This window comes from Jaculus jaculus, chromosome 7, assembly GCF_020740685.1.
Source record: "Jaculus jaculus isolate mJacJac1 chromosome 7, mJacJac1.mat.Y.cur, whole genome shotgun sequence".
In the NCBI taxonomy this organism is placed as follows: Eukaryota; Metazoa; Chordata; class Mammalia; order Rodentia; family Dipodidae; genus Jaculus; species Jaculus jaculus.
The window spans coordinates 141,616,854-141,641,305 of record NC_059108.1 but is presented as its reverse complement, the minus strand read 5'-3'; the positions used below and the strand labels follow the sequence as shown (position 1 = coordinate 141,641,305).

General features: G+C 46.4%; 1 pseudogene; it reads right to left on the bottom strand.

Moving 5' to 3' along the window:
• Positions 1–568: 568 nt before the first annotated feature.
• Positions 569–2,719, bottom strand: LOC123462349 (annotated as a pseudogene).
• Positions 2,720–24,452: the final 21,733 nt, after the last annotated feature.

Below are 24,452 nucleotides of genomic sequence, written 5' to 3'. Positions count from 1 at the left end.
GCTAGAGTTGTTGGACTTGGAGCTACAGAGTTTGATGTTTGCCCTGTTTAAATCTTGTATTGGTTGAATATTTCTTTGCTATGCCCAATGCCATCTTTTGCAGTGTTTATTCTGTGCCATTATGGGTTTTGAGGGGAATTTTTGGTATTATGGCTCAGTTAAAAGATCTTGGACTATGGGGATGTATGATCATCATTGGGATTGATAAAAACTATAGAGATTTTTGCCCCAGGGCAGTCACTTTATTTGACAGGAAGGAGCCCTGGCCCCTCAACCTAGAGAGGCTAGCTGGCTGGGGGGCCTGGTAACAGAACTTTAGCAGGGGGTGCTTATCGGACTACCCAACCCATCCACCCCTCCTTTTCCCTGCAGGACCCCAGGCAGAGGCAGCCCCAACAAAGCCTGCCCCCACAAAGTAATACTGTCCATCTTGGGCACTGGAGTCAATAAATTATGGGCAGAAAAATCAGTGCCTGATGACTGGGGCTCAGGGACACACCTTGGGGCAGACCTGCCCCCAAGGGAGGGAGCAGCCACACAGGCGGGAGGGCTCTCCCACGAAGGAAGCTCAGAAGAAAGGTCGGGCAGGAGCCGATGGAGGTGGTCACCTGGGCACTCCAGGAGGGATGCCGGGGGGGGGGGGGGAATCCGTGCTGGCCAAGATGGGATCTGATGTGGGGCAGAGAAAGGGTCATTGTTGGGAAACATGCTCTGGGGTCCAGGCCTGGATGGGATGGGGGTGCTGAGAAGGAGGCTGCGGCCCCTACAGGCACAGGAATCAGAGCAGGCCCAGGTGCGGGGCCCCACGCTGCAGGAGGCCGGCCTGGTGGGTGTGCACTGGACAGCGGTCGGTGCTGGTGTTGTGCCAAGACCCCTGATCAGGAGCCAAGTCCCCCAATCAGCCAGGAGTCACCCAGAGAACCTCCACAGAAGCCGAGACACTCGAATGCAAAAGCAACAGGCTTCTTTATTGCAAGCCTAGGCCTGGGCTCCGTCCCCACAGTCCGGCACAGCGGTAGTGAGGGAGAGAGCCCCTTTCTTTTGGGGGAAGGGGTTCATATAGGAATTCGAACAAAGAAGTAGGGGATAGATACATGATTGGTTGATTTAAACAGTTCTGATTGGCTTGGGGTTTCAGTGGGCAAAGTTGGGGGCAGGAGCTAGGGGCACTCCAGGCAGATGAAGTCATCTCCATTGTCCTTGAAGTGGAGATTCCTCAGTTTCTTATCTAAGCAGGTGGCCGAAGGCCGTGGAGGGCCCCCCACAGTGGAGCGTTTCTGCAATGTCCTTGAACTGGAGATTCCTAAGAAACTTTAGGGGGAAAGGCAGCAATTAAGCAAGCAAACTTTATAGAAGCAAAAGGTCAGCACATTGGCCGGCTAGTTCTCTATCTGAGTCAGGCCTGGGCCTTTTTTAAAAAAAATGGTTATATTTGGTCTCTCATTGGGGAGTGGGGCTGTGGCTGCTGGTATTCTGCAGCCAAGGGTCATCAACAGGTGGGGGCTCGGGTGTGGACACAGGGCTGGTGCTGATGTCTCCGATGATGTTGAGGGCCTCCTTCAGTGCATGGCACATGCGCAACATGTCATCCCGCTGCTGGCCTGGTCAGCAGACTCTTCCATGAGGTTATTCTGGTCCGCCGAGGAATACAAGTAGGCTAGCAGCTCATGGTGGGTGAAGGGCTTTGTGTTGTTGATCACGAAGTGCATGATGGTCTTTGGCATGAGGTCATGGATGGACTTGATGATGGCCACATATGAGTCCACCAGGTTGCAGATAGTCTCCACCTGCTGCTGCAGCTGTGGGTCCATGGAAAAGGTGTTCTCCTGTGCCCCATCCTCATTTTCTGCCTAGTCCTTTTCTGGGTAGACTCCAGCTCACAGGAAGGAGGCCTTTGAGAGAGAGAGAAGGAGGCAGATAGAGAGAGAGAGAGAGAGAGAGAATGGGCGCGCCAGGGCTTCCAGCCACTGCAAACGAACTCCAGACGCTTGTGCCCACTTGTGCATCTGGCTAACGTGGGACCTGGGGAACCGAGCCTCGAACCAGGGTTCTTAGGCTTCACAGGCAAGCGCTGAACTGCTAAGCCATCTCTCCAGCCCTCTATGGAGATTTTTAAGTTGGATGATTGCATTGCATTTTATGTCATGTATGGGTATCAGTTTATGGCGGCCAGGGGCAGAATGTGGTGGTTTAATTCAGGTGTCCCCCATAAACTTAGGTGTTCTGGATGCTAAGCTCCCAGCTGATGAAGATTTGGGAATTAACGCCTCCTAGAGGCGGTGTATTGTTGGGGGCGGGCTTATGAGTGTTCCAGCCAGTGTCCCCTTGCCAGGGTTTGGCACACTCTCCTGTTGCTATTGTCCACCTTATGTGGGCCAGGGGGTGATGTCCACCCTCTGCTCATGTCATCGCTTTTCCTGCCATCATGAAGCTTCCCCCTCAAGCCTGTTAGCCAAAATAAACCTATTTTTCCCCCAGAAGCTGCTCTTGGTTGGGTGATTCCTAACAGCAATGCGGATCTGACTGCAACAACAGGTGAGAATCACCCTTGGCAGCGTCCCTGAGATTCACCTTCACGTCCAACAAGTCTCACCTGATCCCCTTCGCCCTCTGAGCTGAGAGAGTTAAAATCCAAGGCTACCACACTGAGTGGGAAATGAGGTGAGCGGATCTGGATCTGTCCATGTGTTGTTTGAAGTGCGATTCTGCTGGTGCTCATCAGGAAAATAAGGACAACATTAATGTGCCATGGGGACAAGCCTTCCTTCCTTTTTTATTGAGGGGCTTCCTTCAGCTCTTCAGAGGGAGACAGTGGAATTTTTAGACCACAGCAGGGCACAGAATCCATCAGTGCATAACAAAGATCACTGACAAGAAGACCAGCCTCTTGCATTTTCACAGGGATAGGACCACTCAGAGGACAAGTGCTACCTATGAATGACAGCACTGTCCTGGCTGAGAGGGAGGAGGGAGGCTCTGGTACTTGAGAAAACATTACACTTATTTATTATGGCTTTTTAAAGTGTTTATTTTTATTTATTTATTTATTAGAGATACACAGAGAGAGCAAATGGGCATGCCAGGGTTAACTCCAGATGTGTGCACCACCATGTGCATCTGACTTATGTGGGACCTGGAGAAATGAACCTAGGCCCTTAGGTTTTTGCAGGCAAGTGCCTTAACAGCTAAGCCATCTCTCCAGCCTTATTTATTCGTTTTTGGGACAGGGTCTCATGCAGCCCAGGCTGACCTTGAACTCGCTGTGTAGCTGAAGACGACTTTGAATTCCTGATCTTCCTGTCTCCACCACCCGAGTGCCAGTATTATAGATATGCTCCATGACACCTGGCTCTAACATTACCATTTTCCAGTTGATGTTAGACTATCTCATGTCTCCTTCCCCAAATTAATATTTTTTGGGGAAAGGATGTGTGTGTGTGCACTTTAGTGGGCCTGCAGATGAGGTAGTGGGCCTTCCACCACTTTGTGCTGTTGACTAGTGAAGAGGCTGTCCATCTAGAAGGATCTATGTCCTCTCTCTGACTCAACTGTCCTTAGTGACCCCCCCCCCCCCCCGCCAAGACTCAGGCTTGAATCTTGAGTCTCCAGTGGGAGCTCTACTGGGGAAGAAGTGTGTCACTGCGGGCAGACCTTGGAGTCCAGCTCTAGGGAGAGGGGAGAGCAGCTGGGGCTCTGGTCAGTTTTGTGCTTCTTGCTGGGCGCGCTGGCCCTTTGGTTGTGTCTCTCTGCTATTGAAGTATGGAATTGATCTAGCTTCTTCACCGTTGGTGGTATTCCGCTGGAATTTGCAAGCCTGAAATAAGCGCTTTCCTCCCATAATCTGCGTGGGGTTGAATGTTTGTCCCAGCCAAGAGGGGCTGACCGCAAAACCCTCCTTTAGTGGGGTGGCTCCCAGCAGAGGTGGAAAAAGTTTCTAGAAATAATATCAGGAGAAATGAGGACATGACAAGGAGAGAACAGCAACCCTCAGACCTCATCTGTCAATTTCATTTTAAAATCATCCAACCTTTGAATAATAATAAAAGTAAAATCTCTGTAACTCTGGTCTTAGAAGACTGAAGGGAGGGGCTGGGAAGGAGCAGGTTAGACAGCTGAACGTGGAGATGGAGGCTCAAAGGAAACCCTTGCCTCAGGAGCTAGGGCAGCTGAAGAACTGGGGGAGCTTGGCTGTTTTCAGCCTTGCAGGAGGTGGGGGTCAGTTCAAGACTCCCCCTCCCCCAAGGAGGAGCATGTAATTGGCCAACCTTGTGGTAGGATTGATCTTGAGGCTGCAAGCAATGACATGAGACAGCTCCCAAGGCAAACATGGAGAGAAGGTACCAGAAAAAAGGTCTGCTGGGCCAATAAAACCACATCATGAGACTGGAGAGATGGTGTAGGAGTTACGGTGTTTGCTTGCAAAGCCTAACTACCTGAGTTCCATTCCCCAGTACCCATGTAAAGCCAGACACACAATGTGGTACTTGCATTTGAAGTTCATTTTCAGTGGCAGGAGGCTCTGGCATGCCCATTCTCTCTCTATGTCTATCTCTCTGCTTGCCAATAAATAAATAAAATAATTTTAAAAAACCACATTATCTGCTGTACTACAACAAATGTCTCCTCTCTGTCTCTCCTTTCTCTGTCTTGCCCTTCTCCTGCACAACGTCTGCCTCGTAAATTTAACATTGGGAAGACAGCTGTTTCTCCATCCATCCCAAGCTCATCTTCTAGAAATGAGACAATCATACCTACTGTAGACACCTCATCGTGACAGACACCCCCCCCCCCGCAACCACACAGAAGTTCCCCGTTAACAACGTCCATTCCCAGCGTGTGGTTTGTGACAGCTGCACAAGCCCGGGAAAGACGCTCCTGGAGAGCGAGTGAGTGTGGAATAACGTGTACAGTTGCCCTTTTCGAAGGAGCCTCTTTGGATGCAGATAGATGATTCTTCAGAGGGCCGGGGCAGGGCCCAGGGACAGAAGCTGAGTCTTACTTAAAAGCAGCAGCGAGAGGTCTACATTTGTTTGGAGTGCTGTGTTTGGGGCCAGGGGCACCTGAGTGAGGTGTGGGCTGTTCCCGTGGGGCCTGGGAGCAGGACAGATGTCACCTGCACTGCATCTGCCTCAAGTTGAGCAGCCTGAACTAGCCTATGGTGGTGGTTGGGGGAGGGCAACACTGGGTGCTCGAGGAACAGAACCTCAGCCTGAATGAATGTTGGGGGGGGAGGATGGAATCTTCCTAAGAAAGGCCCCAGGGTGGGGGTAACCAGCCCTAATGCAGGCAGACGAAGCGGGGGGGGGGGGAGACTGGGTGGGGGAGGAGGAGTCTGGGGGAAGGAAATGACTGTGGGAGAAACAGATGCAATTGAGCAAGACGCCTGGAGATGGGTTTCCCTGCCTTGGTCCAAACTCAGGTCCCTGTGCTCAGATTAATTAGCAAAGAAATATTTTCCTGTCTGCAGAAAAGGCTGCTGGATTGCCAGTGGGACGCGAGGGTGGGCAGTCTATCAAATAGCTACTAATTAGGTTACTTCCCACTGCTGTTGACATGCTGGGGACATGTTCCTGGACCAAAATAAAAGAGGAGGAGGGGAGAGGAGCAGAGGCAGAGCTTGAGGAGCAGAACAGGGTCCTCTTGGCTCCTTTTAGAAACTCATTGGCTGGGATTAGGAAGGAGAACTGGGTCCAAAGCCCAAAGGAGAGCCGGCAGGGAAGAAGTAGGGTGTCGGCTAGCAGAGACCTGGTGCCTCAGACCTGCATTCCTGCTGGTATTCCACCGTGCCTCTGCAGCGAGGGCACGTCTAGAGGGGACCGGGAGATGGGGTCCCTGGGAACTGAATCTGGGCGGGCAGGGTTTTACTGAGTGCTGACAGCCTGTCAGGAGCTATCTTCCTAAGCATTTCATTTGTCACTGGACAATTACAGGACAGGAGGTCAAGAACTTGGCATACATTCGCCTTGCTTTCTGTTCTGAACTATGGAAAAGGCAATTTAGTGACCCTCCTCATATTATATAGATAAAGAAACTGGAGCCCAGAAAGGTTTAGTAATGCTTATGGTCACACAGCAAGCCAAAATTTGTAAGGTTGAGCTTGTTTGAAAATCTTATTTTTTATTTGTTTTGAGAGAGAAAGAGAGAGAGACAGAGAGAGAGAGAATGACCATACCAGGACCTCCAGCCAATGTAAATGAAATCCAGATGCATGTGCCATGTGCATCTGGCTTACATGGGCCCTGGGAAATCAAACCTAGGTCCTTGGATTTTGCAGGCAAACGCCTTAACTGCTAAGCCACCTCTCCAGCCCAAGGTTGAGTTTGGAACCCAAATCTGTTCCACTCCAGCCCTGCCTACCTTGAATATTCTATCAATAGTATGTGTATTCAGGCTGGAGAGATGGCTTAGTGGTTAAGGCACATGCCTGTGAAGCCTACGGACTCTGGTTCAATTCTCCAGGTCCCAAGTAAGACAGATGCACATGGTGGCACATGCGTCTGGAGTTTGTTTGCAGTGGTTAGAGGCCCTGGCATGCCACTCTCTCTCTCTCCTTCTCTAACAAATAAATAAAAATAAAATCTTTAAAATAATAATAATATGTGTATTCTCCAGTGTGCATCTCTTCTGTCTTCTGGTTTTGTCTGTGGTTCCTAATTCTTCCCTGAGCTTCTGGGGGCCTATTCTTCCATGCATTGCCTCTGGGAGCTGTCTTCCCCCCTTCCCTGGGGCCAAGACTGTGAGGTCTGGTTGTGACCCTGAGAGGCCACCCTCCACTTCCTGGTCTTCAACCAGAACTGAAGTGTACTGTCAAATCTGTCAACAATTCCGCTGAGACCAGCACCTCCAAGGCTGTCTTCATTGGACCACATGGCATCTGTCTCTTCACGTTTTGTCTTTCTAGGAGACTAGCAGGAGAATGAACTGGTGTGTTTAAAGTGGTCCTAGGTCATCCCTTCTCCTGGAGACCCGTCTTCCTCTCCCCACCATCTCCTCACAAACAATGTGGCTACAGGGTATTCCATCACCGTCCATAGTGACCCTTCCTTCCAGGGAGTTCTGACATCCAGTGACGTCCTTTTTTCTACCACTAAAGTTCTCCCTTTCTGTTAAAGTAGCTCCTTGCAGCCTGGCAAGCCCATGCACCAGTCTGTAAGGACTGCGTCTTGGTGTCCCTTGCACTTAAATTGTACCGGGGTCCTGGGTAATGACTATGACACAAGGGCATGCAGGATAAGAGTTAACTGTCTCCCTGGCTCTTTTGGCTCTGGTCTAACCTGCCTCGAAATGTCTTCCTAATTTTTACTGCTGGCACCAGACCCCCACTGATGTGAATACACACCGGCGGGACGGCGGCTTCCCCCGCCTAAGTGCAGGGTCTGTCTTGACGTGAAACCAGGGGACAGCAGACTGGGATGCTTCTGTCAGCTGGGCTGTGTATCTCAGACCTTTGGAAGCCAGGTCCCAGGCGTGGGGTCCCGGGGTAGACCCGAGACATAGGAGGGGACAGATGAAAGAGTGTCCCGGAAAACCTGCTTCCTCAGAGCCAGCCTCGTGTGAGCGCAGAGGGGTGGGATGGCAGAGCAAGTGGGTTACCTAAAAATAGCAGCGCTGGTTTCCCACGGTGAGGCATGGGTCCTGGGCGATCGTCTCAGCCGCCTTGTGCAAGCTTGCATGTTCACTGCGAGGCAGAGAGCAAAGTCAACGCGTCCGCCTGGAGATGGGCGCCTAGGAGCTCTTCCCCGAGAGCCAGGCTGGTGAGCTGGGTGGGCGAGAACCTCCCGATGCCGCAGAGGTCTAGCTGGTGACGGGCAGGCCGGCATGCGTAGGCACTCCCCTCAGCCTCACCTGCCTTCTTGGCAGAGCTCCGGTGGGCTCATCCTGACCCAGTGGCGGAGACTGCTGTGGTAGAGGCCCGCATGCATGTGTGTATGTGAGTGAAGATGGACATGTATGAGTGTCTCTCAGAACATATGGTATGCCATGCAGAAGTCACCTGTGTCAACAAAGTGGCTATTTTGCTGTGAGTTATCATTTTTAAAGAAATAGTACAGGGGCTGGAGAGATGGCTTAGTGGTTAAGGCACTTGCCTAAGAAGCCTAAGGACATAGGTTAGACTCTCCGGGTCTTACATAAGCCAGATGCACAAAGGGGCACATGCATCTGGAGTTCGTTTGCAGTGGCCATGGGCCTTGGCATGCCCATTATTTCTGTCTGTCTATCTCTGATAAATAAATAAAAATAAATCTTAGGGCTGAAGACATGGCTTACTGGTTAAGATATTTGCCTGCAAAGTCAAAGATCCCATTTTGATTCCCCAGGACCCACGTTAGCCAGATACACAAGGTGGCACATGCATCTGGAGTTCTTTTGCAGTGGTTGGAGGCCCTGGCACTCCCATTCTCTCTCTCTTTCTCTCTCTCTCCTGCTTTCTCTCTCACTCTCTCAAATAAAATAAAATTTAAAAATATTTTAAAAAATAGCATGGGGCTGGGGAGATGGCTTAACAGTTAAAGATGCTTGCTTGGAAAGCCAGTAGGCTAGGACTTGATTCCCCAGTACCAATATAAAATGGTGCATGCATCTGGAGTTAGTTGGCAGTGGCAGGAGACCTGGCATGTCCATATAAATATTCTTTCTCACAAACAAATAAGTAAATAAAAATAGGGCTAGAGAGATGGCTTAGCCATTAAGGTGTTTGCCTGCAAAGCCAAAGGACCGAGTTCAATTCCCCGGGACCCACATAAACCAGATGCACAAGGTGGCACATGTGTCTGGAGTTCATTTGCAGTGTCAGGTGGCCTTGGCATACCCATCCCCCCTCTCTCAAATAAATTAAAAACTAAAATAAAATATTTAAAACATATTTTTAAGAAAGGAACATCTATAGTGGTAATTCTTAACCAAAAAGAATCTAAGCTGGCCATGGTGGCACATGCCTTTAATCCCAGCACTCAGAAGGCAGAGGCAAGAGGATCATTGTGAGTTTGAGACTACCCTGAGGCTACATAGTGAATTCCAGGTCAGCCTGGACTACAGCAAGACCCTACCATAAACAAATAAACAAACAAACAAACAAAAAAATCTTACTTTTAAAAAGAACCCAAAAATGCTGAGCGTGATGGCACATGCCTGTGACTCAAAAGAGGCAGAGGCACGATTATGAATTCCAGGCATTTGGGGCCAACCTGAGCTATATAGCCAAAAAAAAAAAAAGAAAGAAAGAAGAGAGTAAAAGAGAAACACCCAAATTGAAAATATGTGAAAATTATATATCTGATCTGATAAGGGATTGATATCTAAAATAGAACAGAAAAGTCCTAAAATTCAACAATAACAAAAATAAGTAACCCAATTAAAATTATGCAAGGGGGGCTACAGAGATGGGTCAGCTGTTAGAGGCACTTTCTTGCAAGCCTGTCATCCTGAGTTCAATCCTCTGCAGCATCCATGTAAAGCCAGACAGAAAGTGACACATGTGTTTGTGACCCCAACATGTCTGCATTAATGAGAGGTGGGTCCAGGAGAATCAGGCCACACACACAAGGGCAAAAGAAAGAGATCCTGTCACAAAGAAGGTAGAGGGAGAGAATGAGCACCTCCAGGCTGTCCTCTGACCTCCACATGTGTGCTGTGGCACATGCACACATAAGAAAGAAAGAAGGGGCTGGAGAGATGGCTTAGCAGTTAAGGCACTTGCCTGGAAAGCCAAAGGACCCAGGTTCGATTCCTCAGGACCCACATATTCCAGATGCACAAGTTGGCACACATGTCTGGAATTTGTTTAGACAAAAAAAGAAGAAGAAGCCGGGCGTGGTGGCGCACGCCTTTAATCCCAGCACTCGGGAGGCAGAGGTAGGAGGATCGCCATGAGTTCAAGGCCACCCTGAGACTACAGAGTTAATTCCAGGTCAGCCTGGACCAGAGTGAGACCCTACCTCGAAAAACAAAAAAAAAAAAAAAAAAAAAAAAAAAGAAGAAGAAAGAAAGAAACAAGGGAGGGAGGGAGGGAGGAAAGAAAGGCAAAAGGCCACAATGTACACTTCTCCATAAAGATACACAAATGGCCACTAAGGACCTAAAAAATGCTCAATGTTGTTAAACATCAGGACAAACACAGGTGAAGTAGTATGATGGTTTGAGTGAAAAATGATCCCTACAGTCTTATTTGAATACTTGGTCCCCAACTGGTGGCACTGTTCTGGAAGGTTGTGGAACCTATATGAGGCATAACTTTGCTGGAGGAAATGTGTCACAAGAGGCAGGCCTTGAGGTGCTGTAGCCAACCCTGGCTGCTTCCCTCCCTCTCTACTTCCTCCCTGCTAGTGTGACACTGTGATGCTGGTTTCCTGCTTCTGCCATGTTTCTTCTACTGCAGTGGACCCTACTCTCTGGAATAATAAGCCAAAATAAACTCTCCTTCCCTAAACTGCTACTGATTGGGTATTTGTTCACAGCAATAAGAAAGTAATGGGTAAAACTGGCATCAAAATAAGAGGTTCTATTTATCAAAATGCATCAGGAGCTGGTGTGATGGTGCACACTTTTAATCCTAACACTTGGGAGGCAGAGGTAGGAAGATTGCCATTAGTTTAAGCCATCCTGAGACTACATAGTGAATTCCAGGTCAGCCTGGGCTAGAACAAGACCCTACCTTAAAAAAAAAAAAAAAAAAAAAAACGACATCAAGAAGAGATTGAAAAGGCAACTGACAGAGAGACATATTCAGAATATATAAACAACTCATAGAAATCAGTAAGGGAAAAACATGTACTATCTGAATTTAAAAATTATCAAGACTTTTAAATAAGTGCTCCACAGTATCCAAATAAGCATATAAAAGACCCCATCAGAGAACTGTAAGTTAACTACCATGAGATATTATTCCACCTCTAGCACAATGGATGAAATTAAAAGTCATTCAAGCCAGCTACATGTATTTGCCCATTTTTGGTATGTAAATTCCCCCCCCCAAACCTTTAAAAATACTACATATTACTTAACTCTGTTATTTTTATCAATGATATACAGTGTGACTTATATATAGTAGAATGCATCTATCCTGAGAGTCCAGTTGAAAGGCTGTCAACAAGGGATGAATAAACTCCAGTCCTTGAGCCAAATCTTGCTGTGATTATTGGTTTGCCAGTGGTGCATGGCTGCTCCCATGCTTCTGAGGCAAAGCTGGATACCAGAAACAGAAGCCGTAAGTCCTCAAAGCCTAAAATACTGACCATCTTGCTCTTTATAGAAAAAGGTTTGCTAGCCTCTAACTTCACCACAATTAAGAAATAGAATATTTTTTTCACTTCCAAAATGCTCCTTTATGCCCTGTTGCCAACCCCACTCCTGGTTGAAAATAACCACTGATCCATTTTTGATGTTCTAGCTTAGCCATGCTTCTCAAAAGCAATCCTAGAGTATATGTTTTCTGTATTTCACTTTAATTGATCTAGCATCATAATTTTTAAATTTTAATTTATTTATTAGAGACAGAGAGAGGAAAAGAAAGAGAGAGAGAATGGGTGTGTCAGGGCCTCTAGCCACTGCAAACCAACTCCAAATACATTTGACACCTTGTGCATCTGGCTTACGTGGAACCTGGAGAATTGAACATGGGTCCTTAGGCTTCATAGGCAAGTGCCTTAACTGCTAAGTCATCTCTTCATCCCCTTTTAAAATTTTTATTTATTTTTTTATTTATTAGAGACAGAGAAAGAAAGAGAGAAACAAATGGATCATGATTTTTTATATTTTATTGTTATTTATTTATTTGACAGAGGGGGAGAGAGAGAATGGGTGCACCAGGGCCTCCAGCCACTGCAAACAAACTCCAGACTCATGTGCCACCTTGTGCATCTGGCCAATGTGGGTCCTGAGGATGATTCCAAAGGACTTAGGTCCTTTGGCTTTGCAGGCAAATGCCTCCTAAACCATCCCTCCAGCCCTGGATCATGATTTTTTAAAAAATATTTTATTCATTTATTTGCAAGCAGAGATACAGAGAGACAAAGGCAGAGAGAGAGAGTATGAACATACCAGAGCCCCTAGCAACTGCTGATGAACTCCAAATGCAAGCACTGCTTTGTGCATCTTGCTTCACATGGGTACTGGGAAATCAAATCCAAAATATTAGGCTCTGCAAGCAAATGCTCCAACTGCTAAGCCATTTCTCCAGCCCAAACAGCATGTTTTAAGCTTCATTCATGTGGTATGTGCTGGCCCTTTTTATTTATCAATGGTATTCCTCTACAGCATATACCCTATACCACTAGTTGATGGGCATTTGGAATTATTTCTAGCTTTAGGCTATTACAAATAAAGTTGCTACAAATATTTACATCTGAGGGTTTGCTCAACATATATGTTCCATGTATCTTGTGTGAATGAAGATAAAATTGTTGGGGTGTGTTTGGCTTTATAATAGCGTAGGGAATAGTCTTGCAAGATGGCTGACCATTTAGTGCTTCCACCAGCAAAGAGTGCAAGTTCCACTGGTCTGCAGGCATCAGTGCTTGGTATTAGTGATCTCTGTAATGTTGGCCACTCTGGTGGCCAAGTAGCCCTGGAACTATCGAAACTGACTCTTGGATTTGTTTGCCCAAGAGAGGGCTAGCTACTTTTTAGAGCAGAGCCTCACAAAAACAAAAAAACTGACCCTCAGGGTCATTTAAACCAAGGGTGGACCTTGGTTCTGCTTCTGATGTTGCCATTGCTCTGATGCTTCTGTGGCTGTAGCCTCTGATGGCTGGTCCTCACTGGTGTTTGTTTGTTTGCTTGTTTTGAACAGCAAAAACCAAGAATTCATGAACAATTTCAGCATTATGTGGGTAAAGGACAAGGAATTTTTGACTCCAAATAATTCTTTAAACATTTGTTAAAGGAAGGGATTTAAGTGTATGGCCTGTTGGACTCTGCTGATCCAGAACACACACGCATATACACACACTCTGTTCACAAAAGCAATCACATGAAGCCCACCTGTTGCTTCCAATAGTTCTGTGAGCAATTTGTTACTTTTCATGTGTGTTACTTTCAATGGGGCCAGCATATTTTACTCACACAGACATTGTTCTGGATCAGGAGTGCAAGCAGGTCACTGAGGAAGTGAGGCAAGGAGAATAGCTTAAATTCAGTCAGTATCTCTTAACAGTCCTTGTCAACATTGGTCATCTGTGTCGTTGATTGCAATGGTAAACTAAGGCAGAGGAAACCTTGTTACATTATTTTAAGCAGGCTGATTATAGAGTTGTAAGATTAACTTCAGGGCAAGTTACAAGTCTGGAACTTTACAGAAAAATCATCTCACAGCAATATTCTCAGAAAAGCTATTTGTAAGGATTTTCACTGTTCTTTTCCAAAGTTCATTATCATAGTTCATTCCCACAGCAAGTGTGTCTTGTTGTGGTTTCAGTTGGCATGTTCCTGATAATGGAAATTACACTTCTTTTGTGTGTATATGAGCCATTTGAATGTCTTCTTTATATGTTTAAATATTTTGCCCTTTTTTAATTGTGTTGTTTCCTTTATTGATTTGAAACATTTATGAATTCTTGATGTGTGTGTGTGTGAGAAAAAGACAGAAAGACTTTCTTCTAGCCCATGGCCTGAATTTTCATTTTCATTTTTAAAATATTTATTTATTTATTTGTTTGTTTGTTTCAGAGAGAGAGAGAGGCAGATAGAGAGGAAGAAACCTCTAGCCACTGCAAATGAACTCCAAAGCATGTGCTACCTGGTGCACATGGCTTTACCTGGGTACTGACTAGGGAACAAAACCTGGGTCCTAAGGCTTTGCAGGCAAATGCCTTAACCACTAAGCCATCTCTCCAGCCCAGAATTTTCATTTTCATAATGGTGTTTGTTCACCATATTAATGCTGTAACAATCTGTTACAAATTTTGTGGCTGAAGACAACAAATATTAAGTTTCTTATTCTCAGCACCTGACCATCCAAAGGTTCCAACAGGGACCTTGAGGCATTTTCAAAGACCCCTTGTAAGCATTTAGCTGTCTTGGGAGATCTCTAAAGCCTTATAGTTTTTTTCACTTTATCCAGCATTTTTATTTTTTCTTGGTGGAAACATCAGTCTGATGTACATTCCTCCATCATAGCAAAATGTGCAGTGGAGACAAGATTCCTTCTTATGGCCTCTAAACTATTATAAGGATTCTAAAGCTGGGCATGGGCACATACCTTTAATCCCAGCACTCAGGAGGCAGAGGTAGGAGGATCACTGTGAGTTCAAGGCCACACTGAGACTCCATAGTGAATTCCAGGTCAGCCTGGGATAGAGTGAGACCCTACCTCAGAAAAAAAAAAAAAAAAAAAAAAATTCTAGCCTGGGACTAGAATTCAAACATCTCTTTTTCTGAACAATTATAACTGAATTTCCACTATCTCTCAGGCCTTGTCCCGGCGTTGGCAATATAGCAATAGGCAATAATCAAAAGCTGCCACACACAGAACTACCCTTAAGGTGGGTACAGTACAGTGAATGTTAAAACAACGAAGAGCAATAAGGAAAATCAAACAAGAAAGGGAGCAGAAGATGTTCAAGTGAGTGAGTTATAATTTTACCTAGACTAAGTAGGTGGACTATACTACATAAAGACCCACAGGAGGTGAACGTGTGTATCATTCAGGAATCTGGGGGAAGAGAATTTCGGGCTAATGGAGCAGTAAAGGCAAAAGCCCCAGGCAGTGAGCTGAAGGAGAGAGCTATGGAATGCTATCTTCTACACACGACATGGCTGTTACACTCGTGAACTCACAGCAGTTGTGGTTTTCTGGTGTAAGAGTGAGTCTGCCAGGATTTCACCATGGGTTCATAAGACCCCCACACCTCCTCTGGGAGTGGCAGATGGCAGGCAATAGTTGCAGGGAGAAGGGATGTTTTAGCCGCTGCTGGGTTGCACGTTCTCCAGTAAACCACCTCCCACTCGTGATCATGCAAGCAACCCGAATTTAACTCAGCAGGTGAAAGCATAAGACTGAGATGGGGATCAGATGAGAAAAAAGAGTTTTAGTGGGAGGAAGATAAGAAAGGGTAATTGGGAGGAATAAGATCGAAATATATTATATGTATATGAAAGTGTCAAAAATAGGGTTGGAGGGCTGGAGAGATGGCTTAGCTGTTAAGTGCTTGCCTGTGAAGCGTAAGGACCCCAGTTCGAGGCTCGGTTCCCCAGGTCCCACGTTAGCCAGATGCACAAGGGGGCCCACGCGTCTGGAGTTCGTTTGCAGAGGCTGGAAGCCCTGGTGCGCCCATTCTCTCTCTCTCCCTCTATCTGTCTTTCTCCCTGTGTCTGTCACTCTCAAATAAATTTAAAAAAAAAATAGGGTTGGAGAGATGATTGCTCAAGTGGTTGAGGCAAATGCCTCAAAAGCTTAATGAGCTGGGTGTGGTGGTGCATGCCTTTAATCCCAGCACTCAGGAGGCAGAAGTAGGAGGATCACCATGAGTTCGAGGCCACCCTGAGACTACATACTGAATTCCAGGTCAGCTTGGGCTAGAATGAGACCCTTCCTTGGAAAACCAAAAGTTAAAAAAAAAAAAAAAAAAAGCCTAATGACTAGAGTTCAATTCCCCAGTATCCATGTAGAGCCAGATGCACAAAGTGGTGCATGCATCTGGAGTTTGTTTGCAATGGCCAGAGGCCCTGGGGCACATTCTCTTCTTCTCTCTCTTTCTTCATCTCTCTCTCTCTCTTCCTCTCTCTCTCCCCCCCCCCTTCTCTCTCTCTCTCTCTCCCCCCTCTCTCCCTCTCTCTTCCCCCTCCCTCACTCTCTCTCTCTCTCTCCCCTCTCCCTCTCTCTCCTGGACATGGTGGCACATGCCTTTAATTCCAGCACTCAGGAGGTCAAGGTAGGAGGATCACTGAGTTTCAGGACAGCCCCAGACTACATAGTGAATTGCAAATCAGCCTGGGCTAGAGTGAGACCTTCCCTCAAAAAAAAAAGTCCAAATTCACTACCTACACAAGACCAACATAATAGGAGGAAAAGATCATGACATCAAAATACAAGAGAGGCTGATTGAGAGGCGGAGGGAAGATGATAGAGAGTGGAGTTTCTAGGGGGAAAGTGGGAGGAGGGAAGGAATTACCATGGGATATTATTTACAATTATGGAAGTTGTCAATAAAAAAGTAATATAAAATAATTAAATTAAATTTTATTTTTTATTTTTATTTTTTTAATTATTTTTATTTATTTATTCGAAAGTGACAGAGAGATAAAGAGGCAGATAGAGACAGAGAGAATGGGCGCACCAGGGCCTCCAGCCACTGCAAACGAACTCCAGATGTGTGAGCCCCCTTGTGCATCTGGCTAACATGGGTCCTGGGGAATCAAGCCTCGAACCAGGGTCCTTAGGCTTCACAGGCAAGTGCTTAACTGCTAAGCCATCTCTCCAGCCCTGAATTAAATTTTAAAAGAAAAATAAAAGAGAGACTAATGGAGAGAGGCAGGGGATATGATGGAGAGAGTGGATTTGTGAAGGGGGAAGTAGAAGTGGGGAGGGACTTATCATGGTTTATTGTGTGTAGGTGTGGAAGTTATTTAAAAATGCCAAAAAAGTGTCAAAATCAAAAATAAGTAAATAATTGTCAATCCTGAAAACTAAAATAAAAAGGGGGAGGAAGAGATTGGAGGAGATGCAGGGCAGTTGAAGGAGGTGATGGGGACAGTTAAGACAGTAACGTTTGCTCTGAGCTGCGCAGTGGTGAATAGAGAAGGGTCGTGGCAGGTGGAAGGGGGTTCCTACTAGAAGGCACCGATGTAGGCAGAGGAGGTCCTAAGCCAGGCTGTGAAAGAAAGAAGAGCTAAGGCAGAGCCAGCCAAAAGCATGGGCTATGTGGTAAGAGCCAAGAGGTGGCAGGAACAATGAAAGGAAGGTAAGGGTGCTTACAATACTGTCTTCCACATGCAACGCGGTCTTAATATTCATGATCTCACAGTGCGGGGGGTGGCTGATGACATAAAAATAGAAGAGAGGCTAATTGGAAAGGAGAAGGGATTCAGTGGAGAAGGGATATGAGAGAGGGAAAAGGAGTGTGATGGAAGGATATTACAAGCATGCTATATCTTTTATATTTATGGAAGTTGTCAATAAGTTTTTCTAATATTTAATTTTTATTTATTTATTTGACAGAGAAAGAGGGAGAGAGAGAGAAAGAGAGAGAGAGAATGGGCACGCCAGGGCTTCTAGCCACTGCAAATGTATTCCAGACATATGTGACCCCTTGTGCATCTGGCTAACGTGGGTCCTGGGGAATCGAACCTGGGTCCTTTGGCTTTGCAGGCAAATGCCTTAACCGTTAAGCCATCCCTCCAGCCCAATATATATATATATATATATATATATATATATATATATATATATTATTTATTTATTTTTTTTTTTTTGGTTTTTCAAGGCAAGGTCTCACTCTAGTCCAGGCTGACCTGGAATTCAGTATGTAGTCTCAGGGTGGCCTTGAACTCATGGTGATCCTCCTACCTCTGCCCCCCAAGTGCTGGGATTAAAGGCGTGCGCCACCACGCCTGGCTTACCAATAATTTTTTTTTAAGAGAAGAATAAAAGTGACTCTAGGGCTTTGGCCCCAGTAACTGGAAGAATGGAAAAATCCATTTTCTAAGATGCAAACAGCAAGCTCAGAGGGACAGGACCAAAGATAGCAGAAACTCAGCTTTGAGCATAGTTGGGAATGTCTTGATGAGGTTGTTTTTATTCACAGAGGACCAATTTCAGAAATATTACAGTTAAGATGTTCAAAATTTTTCAGGAAAATGAAGGAAGCCTTTCATGACCATGTAATATGAGATGCAAGTCATGAGCACAATTATGTCCCCTCAGAGACTTCCAAGAACTCACCTTCACTGGGTGCGGTGACACACCTTCAATCCCAGCACTCAGGGGCAAGAGGTAGGAGGATCACTATGAGTTTGAGGCCAGCCTGAAACTATATAGTGAATTCCATTCCAGGTCAAACTGGGCTAGAGCAAGACCCTACCTCAAGAAACAAACAAGCAACAACAACAAAAACAAAAACAAAAAACAAAAACCTCGCCTTCTATGAAGAGCAAGAGCAAGGATATTTAACACAGGAGCCCCAGCTTTCTGTGGCTTTTAAATGCTCCCAGGAGATACCTTGCTTGAAGAGCTCACTCATGCATGTACCAAGATTCCAGGAGCAGCAGTCCGCCCATCCATACTACAGCCTTCCAACAACCAGAATTTCCCAGGGTTCACTGCTCTCTGGCCATTGAGAGATGTGATGTAAGGCGGGGCTTCTTAAACTTTTCCACGTGCAACTCCTCCTCACCTGAGAAAATGTTATGTGATCCCAGGGGCTGGGGAGATGGCTCAGCGGTTGCCTCACAAGCATGAAGACCTGAGTTTGAATTCCCAGTACGCATGGTGTACATGCCTGGCATCCCAGGTCTGGTAAGCAGACTCTGAGCACCCCTGGGCCTTACTGACTAGCTAGTCTTGCCAAATTGGTGAACTCTAGATTCAACCCAAGACCCTGTTTCAAAAAATCAAGTGGGCAGTGATTGAGGACATCCAAAGCTGACCTCTGTTCTCCTCACACATGCACACACATGTATACACATACATGCACAGTCACACACACGTGTCCACACACATACAGACATGCACACAACATGCTTGTATACCTACACACTTATACACGTGCAAAAAAGTATACAAATCTAACATTTACTGATAATAAATCACAGATAATTTTTTATGAGTGAGAGAGAAAAAGAGAGAGAGACACACACACACAGGGAGAATTGGTGTACCAGGGCCTCCAGCCACTACAATCGGACTCCAGACATGTGGACCACCTTGTGCGCATGTGTGACTTTGTGCACCACTTGCATCAACCTGTGTGTCTGGCTTACATGGGATCTGGAGAGTCAAACATAGGTTCTTGGGCTTTGCAGGTATCTTAACCGCTAAGCTATCTCTCCAGCCCAGCCCCTATTGTTTGGTAGCAGGATGTGGTGGCGCACGCCTTTAATTCCAGCACTTGGGAGGCAAAAGTAGGAGGATCACCATGAGTTCGAGGCCACTCGGAGACTACATAGTGAATTCCAGGTCAGCCTGAACTAGAGTGAAACCGTACCTCGGAAAACCAAAAACAAACAAACAAACAATTCTTTGGCATACATGTAATTTTAGCATTTATTAAAGATGAAGGCAAATTGTAGACTAATGAGGTGGAAGTGTTTGTTTACTTATACCTGAAGGCTTAAGTCTGGGCTGAGTATTTGGGACTCCAGGACACAAAGCACCTTCAGTGTTTTCAGAGCTGGTAGATGTTCTCATTTTGAGTCATCATTGCTGAGAATGTCACTTCACATAAACTTGTCATACAAAATAGCAAAAGTAAGCTGGGCGTGGTGGCGCACGCCTTTAATCCCAGCACTCAGGAAGCAGAGGTAGGAGGATCACTGTGAGTTCAAGGCCACCCTGAGACTCCATAGTGAATTCCAGGTCAGCCTGGGCTAGAGCGAGACCCTACCTCGAAAAACCAAAAAAAAAAAAAAAAAAAGCAAAAGTAAAGCCAGGAGTGGTGGTGCACGCCTTTCATCCCAGCACTCAGGAGGCAGAGGTAGGAAGAGGATCGCCGTGAGTTTGAGGCCACCCTGAGACTACATAGTGAATTCTAGATCAGCCTGGGCTAGAACAAGTCCTTACCTTGAAAAACCACACACACACACACACAAAGCAGTAGTATATTTAAAACCACTTTGGAAATTGTTAGAAATTCTGATGACATGGTGAATTCCAGGTCAGCCTGAGCTAGAGTAAGACCCTACCTAAAAAAAAAGAAAGAAATTTTGTCCCAATCTTGGTCTAAATTTCATTTTAGTGATTTCTTATAAAACTCAAGTTGGCAAAATTTTAATGTAATATAATGTGAAGATATACTAATATGATACTTCCATGTTGAAGAATGATGGTAGAAAAATACTAAGATTTTGTATATTGTAATTAAGCCACTATGGTTCTATATGAGCAGAAAACTCAGCATGGGGATGACTCAGAGGGCGCATTGTTTGCCTTGCAAGCATAAGGACTTCAGTTTGGTCCCTAGGACCCTTCTAGAAAAAGCTGGGCATTCAGGGACGGGATACCTTCCAGTGAGTTGTTGGCCACGGAGGTCCCTGATGCCCCCAAAACATTATAGGCCATTGCTGAGGCCCTTGGTTTCCCACCAGGAATAGATGGTAAGACTCTATTGCTGAGGACTCCACATAGTTGGGCTGCAAGGCCACTGAGAAATCCCGCTGGAACTGAGCTGATAACCTCTTCCATGTAGACCAGCTGACAGGAAGCTGGAAGAAGCCATTCTGCATGCAGTTCAATGGGAGAAAGAGGAATCACCAGTGAAAATACTCAACAGTGGACACTGCAAGCCTTATATTTGGTCAGCCAGGCCAAATGAGCCAATGGGTGCAATAGTGGCACGTCTGTCATGGTGGAAACCAACTGCCCTCCAATTGGACTGGAGGCCCACTCCATGGGGGGGAAACACATCCCTGATACTGAAAACTTAAAACAGGGGTAGTCATGAGTCCTGGGGGTGTAACATTTGCGGTTGTCTGGCTAAATGTATATACTATGATTATCAAACTGCCCAGTTAGCACTTCTCTTTATGTTCATACCCTTATATTAATGCTACTCTCACTTTTGGTATAGAATCTTTTCTTTTCAGATAGCAGTGACCTGGGATGATTCAGAAGGCATCACGGTGCTGGAAAAAAGTGACAGGAGTGCTCAGTACTGCAATATCTTCCAAGGCTCAGGGTCTCTTGCGGAAGAGGTGGCAGAAAGAATGTAAGAGCCAAAGGAAGGGTAGGACTCCTTACAGCATATCCATGACCTCATAGTGCCTGACACTACCTACACAAGACCATATAATAGGAAGAAAAGATCATGACATCAAAATAAAAGAGAGACTGATTGAGAGGGGGAGGGAATATGATAGAGAATGGAGTTTCAAAAGGGAAAGTGGGGGGCAGGAAGGCATTACCATGGGATATTTTTTTATAATCATTGAAGTTTTAATAAAAAAAATAGGAAACAACAACAACAACAAGCTAGGCATGGTGGCACTTATAACTCCAGTGCTGGGAATGTGGAGAGAGGAGGGGCCCTGGGGTTTGCTGACCATCCAGTTTAGCCTAATTGGTGAGCTCCAGGCCGAAGAGAGACCCTGTCTCAAAAAAGGGGACAGCTGGACTGGAGAGATGGCTTAGCAGTTAACGCACTTTTCTGCAAAGCCTAAGGACCCAGGTTCAATTCCCCAGGACCCACATCAGCTAGATGCACAAGGTAGCACGTGTATCTGGAGTTGGTTTGCAGTGGCTGGAGACCCTGGTGTGCCTGTTCTCTTTCTACTCTATCTGCCCCCCCTCAAGTAAATAAATAATCTTTAGGAACAGTGCTCAAGGCTGTCCTGCGGCCTCCACATGCTTGTGCACACACATGTACACGTACCCACTCCCTCCGCGTAGGCATGGATATCCACACAAATGTATGGCAGAAGAAAACTTTGTCAAGTAAAAGGTCTGCAGTTCCTAGTACACGATCGTTTCCAATCTGAGCCAAGGCATTTTGGCAGCATGTGTTGGCAGTGTGTAGCGGGGCAACGGCTGGCACAATGCAAAGCGCGCACGCGGTGTGTTCAGAACCGGCGTTACAGGGAAGTGGCGTGATGTAATATAGGTGAGTGCTTCCAGAAACACCTCACATCCATTACATATTTGATGTTGAGCTAATTTTGGCCTTTTGCATTCAGAAACCTTTTGTCATTGTCATATTTTTCTCAACCTCCCCTCCAGAGTCATGCACATGACATACATACATTATGACATACAATTTAAGAAGCTAAGGCTGTACCGGGCATGATGACGCACACCTTTAATCCCAGTACTTGAGAGGCAGAGGTAGGAGGATTGCCGAGACTTCGAGTCTACCCTGAGACTTCCATAGTGAATTCTAAGTCAGACTGGCCTACAGTGAGATCCTACCTAGAAAAAAAAAAAAAAAAAAAAAAGCTGCGGCTGAGGCTATGCTACGGAAATCACTCACAGGCACTGGCTTACAAACCCTGCAATCTTGGCATTCAATTCCCTAGCATACATGTAAAGACAGATGCCGGGACTGGAGAGAGGGCTCAATTGTTAAAGGCACTTGCTTGCAATGCCTGATGGCCCAGTACCCATATAAAGTCAGATGCAAAGGGAGATATGCATCCAGAGTTTGTTTGTAGTGGCAAAAAGCCTTCCTGTACCCATTCTCTCTTTCCTTGAAAATAAATAAATTATTTAAATTTTGTTTTTTATACATGAGAGTGGGAGCAAAAGTGAGAGAGAATTGGCACACCAGGGCCTCCAGCCACTGTAATTGAACTCCAGATGCGTGTGCCACCTAGTGTGCATGTGCGACCTTGCACACTTGCATCACTTTGTGTGTCTGGCTTATGTGGGACCTGGAGGGTCAAACATGGGTCCTTAGGCTTCGCAGGCAAGTGCCTTAACCGCTAAGCCATCTCTCCAGCCCTAAAAATATATTCTTTTTTTTTTAAATTATTTATTTATTTATTTGAGAGCAACAGACACAGAGAGAGACAGATAGAGGGAGAGAGAGAGAATGGGCGCGCCAGGGCTCCAGCCTCTGCAAACGAACTCCAGATGCGTGCGCCCCCTTGTGCATCTGGCTAACGTGGGACCTGGGGAACCGAGCCTCGAACCGGGGTCCTTAACCGCTAAGCCATCTCTCCAGCCCCCTAAAAATATATTCTTTAAAAACTCATATGCAGGGGCTGGAGAGATGGTTTAGCAGTTAAGGTGTTTGCCTGCGAAGCCAAAGGACCCAGGTTTGATCCCTCAGAGCCCACATAAGCCAGATGCACAAGGGGCACATGTGTCTGGAGTTTGTTTACAGTGGTTATAGGCCCTGGCATGCCCATTCTGTGTCTCTCTCTCTCTCTCTGTCTCATATTGCTCCCTCTGTCTCTCTGCTTGCAAATTTAAATTAATTTCTTTTAAAAAATACATATGCAGTACTGGAGAGATTGCTTAATGGTTAAGGTGCTTGCCTAGTAAGCCAAAGGACCCAGGTTCGATTCCTCAGGACCCACGTAAACCAGATGCACAAGTTGGCACATGCGTCTGGAGTTTGTTTAAGAAGCTGGAGGCCCTGGCGCATCCATTCTCTCTCCCTCCCTCTTTCTCTGTCAAGTAAATAAATAATTATTTTTTTAGAAAAAAAAAAGGCCAGTCTGTTGAGCTTTCCTCAAAAAAAAAAAAAAAAAAAAAAAAGACAGATACAGAAACAATGCAAGTGACCCTGGCACATGAATCAATTAAAAAGTTAACAAGAATCTAGGGCTTAGCGTCTCACCAAGTGGATAAGATGAAGCCTCGGGTCTCCCTGAACCCATCTACCACATGCATCAGGGAAAGATAGACATTCTGGCCTTAGCCTGGATTCCAGGGTTTTAGTCTGGGCTCTAGGGTGTCTTGGCCTGGGTTCCCCTCAGAAGACCTTGCTAGAAGCTGGCGCGGTTTTATTTAGTTGGGTCAGGAAGCGCAAGCGGAAGGCAGTCGAGGCAGAGCGGGATGGGGAGAGCGGGGGCAGAGGTATGGAAGGAGGGCGTGGGAGACCCCAGGGCTGTACAGGTGGGGGAGCACAGGTACCAACCCTCTGACCCACTGGGTAGACCACACCTCAGAACTTCCCATCAAAGAGCGCTCCCGTTAGCACTGACTTTGGACAAGATAAAACGGTGGCGAGGAAGTCGCCAGGCAGAAAAGAGGAGGAGCCCTGGTAGGCTGTGGGAGATGTCCACCTCAGGGGCAGCTCAGCCCCGAGATTGGCAGGTGACAGCGCCGGGCGTCCGTAGCACCGATTCCTTAGCACCTGTTTCTTTCACGGGGCACCCGCCAGGCCACGGCGCCTCGTGCTGCTTGTCGCCATGGACACGGATGAGAGATGCTCCGACTCTGGACCTCCCTCCCCTGCCCTATGCCCACAGCCACAGCTCCTGCGCTCTACCTCACCCTCGGCAGCACTCGTGCTGAGAGGCTTTAAGGTAAATTTCACAGGTGACTGGGTGGCCGTCTTAAGAACGGTGGTGGTTGGGCTGGAGAGATGGCTTAGCGGTTAAGCGCCTGCCTGTGAAGCCTAAGGACCCCGGTTCGAGGCTCGATTCTCCAGGACCCACGTTAGCCAGATGCACCAGGGGGCGCATGCGTCTGGAGTTCGTTTGCAGTGGCTGGAAGCCCTGGCGCGCCCATTCTCTCTCTGTCTGTCTCTCTCTCCCTCTCTCTCTGTCACTCTCAAATAAGTAAATAAAAATGAACAAAAAATATTAAAAAAAAAAAACAAAAAACGGTGGTGGTGGCTTCTTCATTTCTATATTCCTAG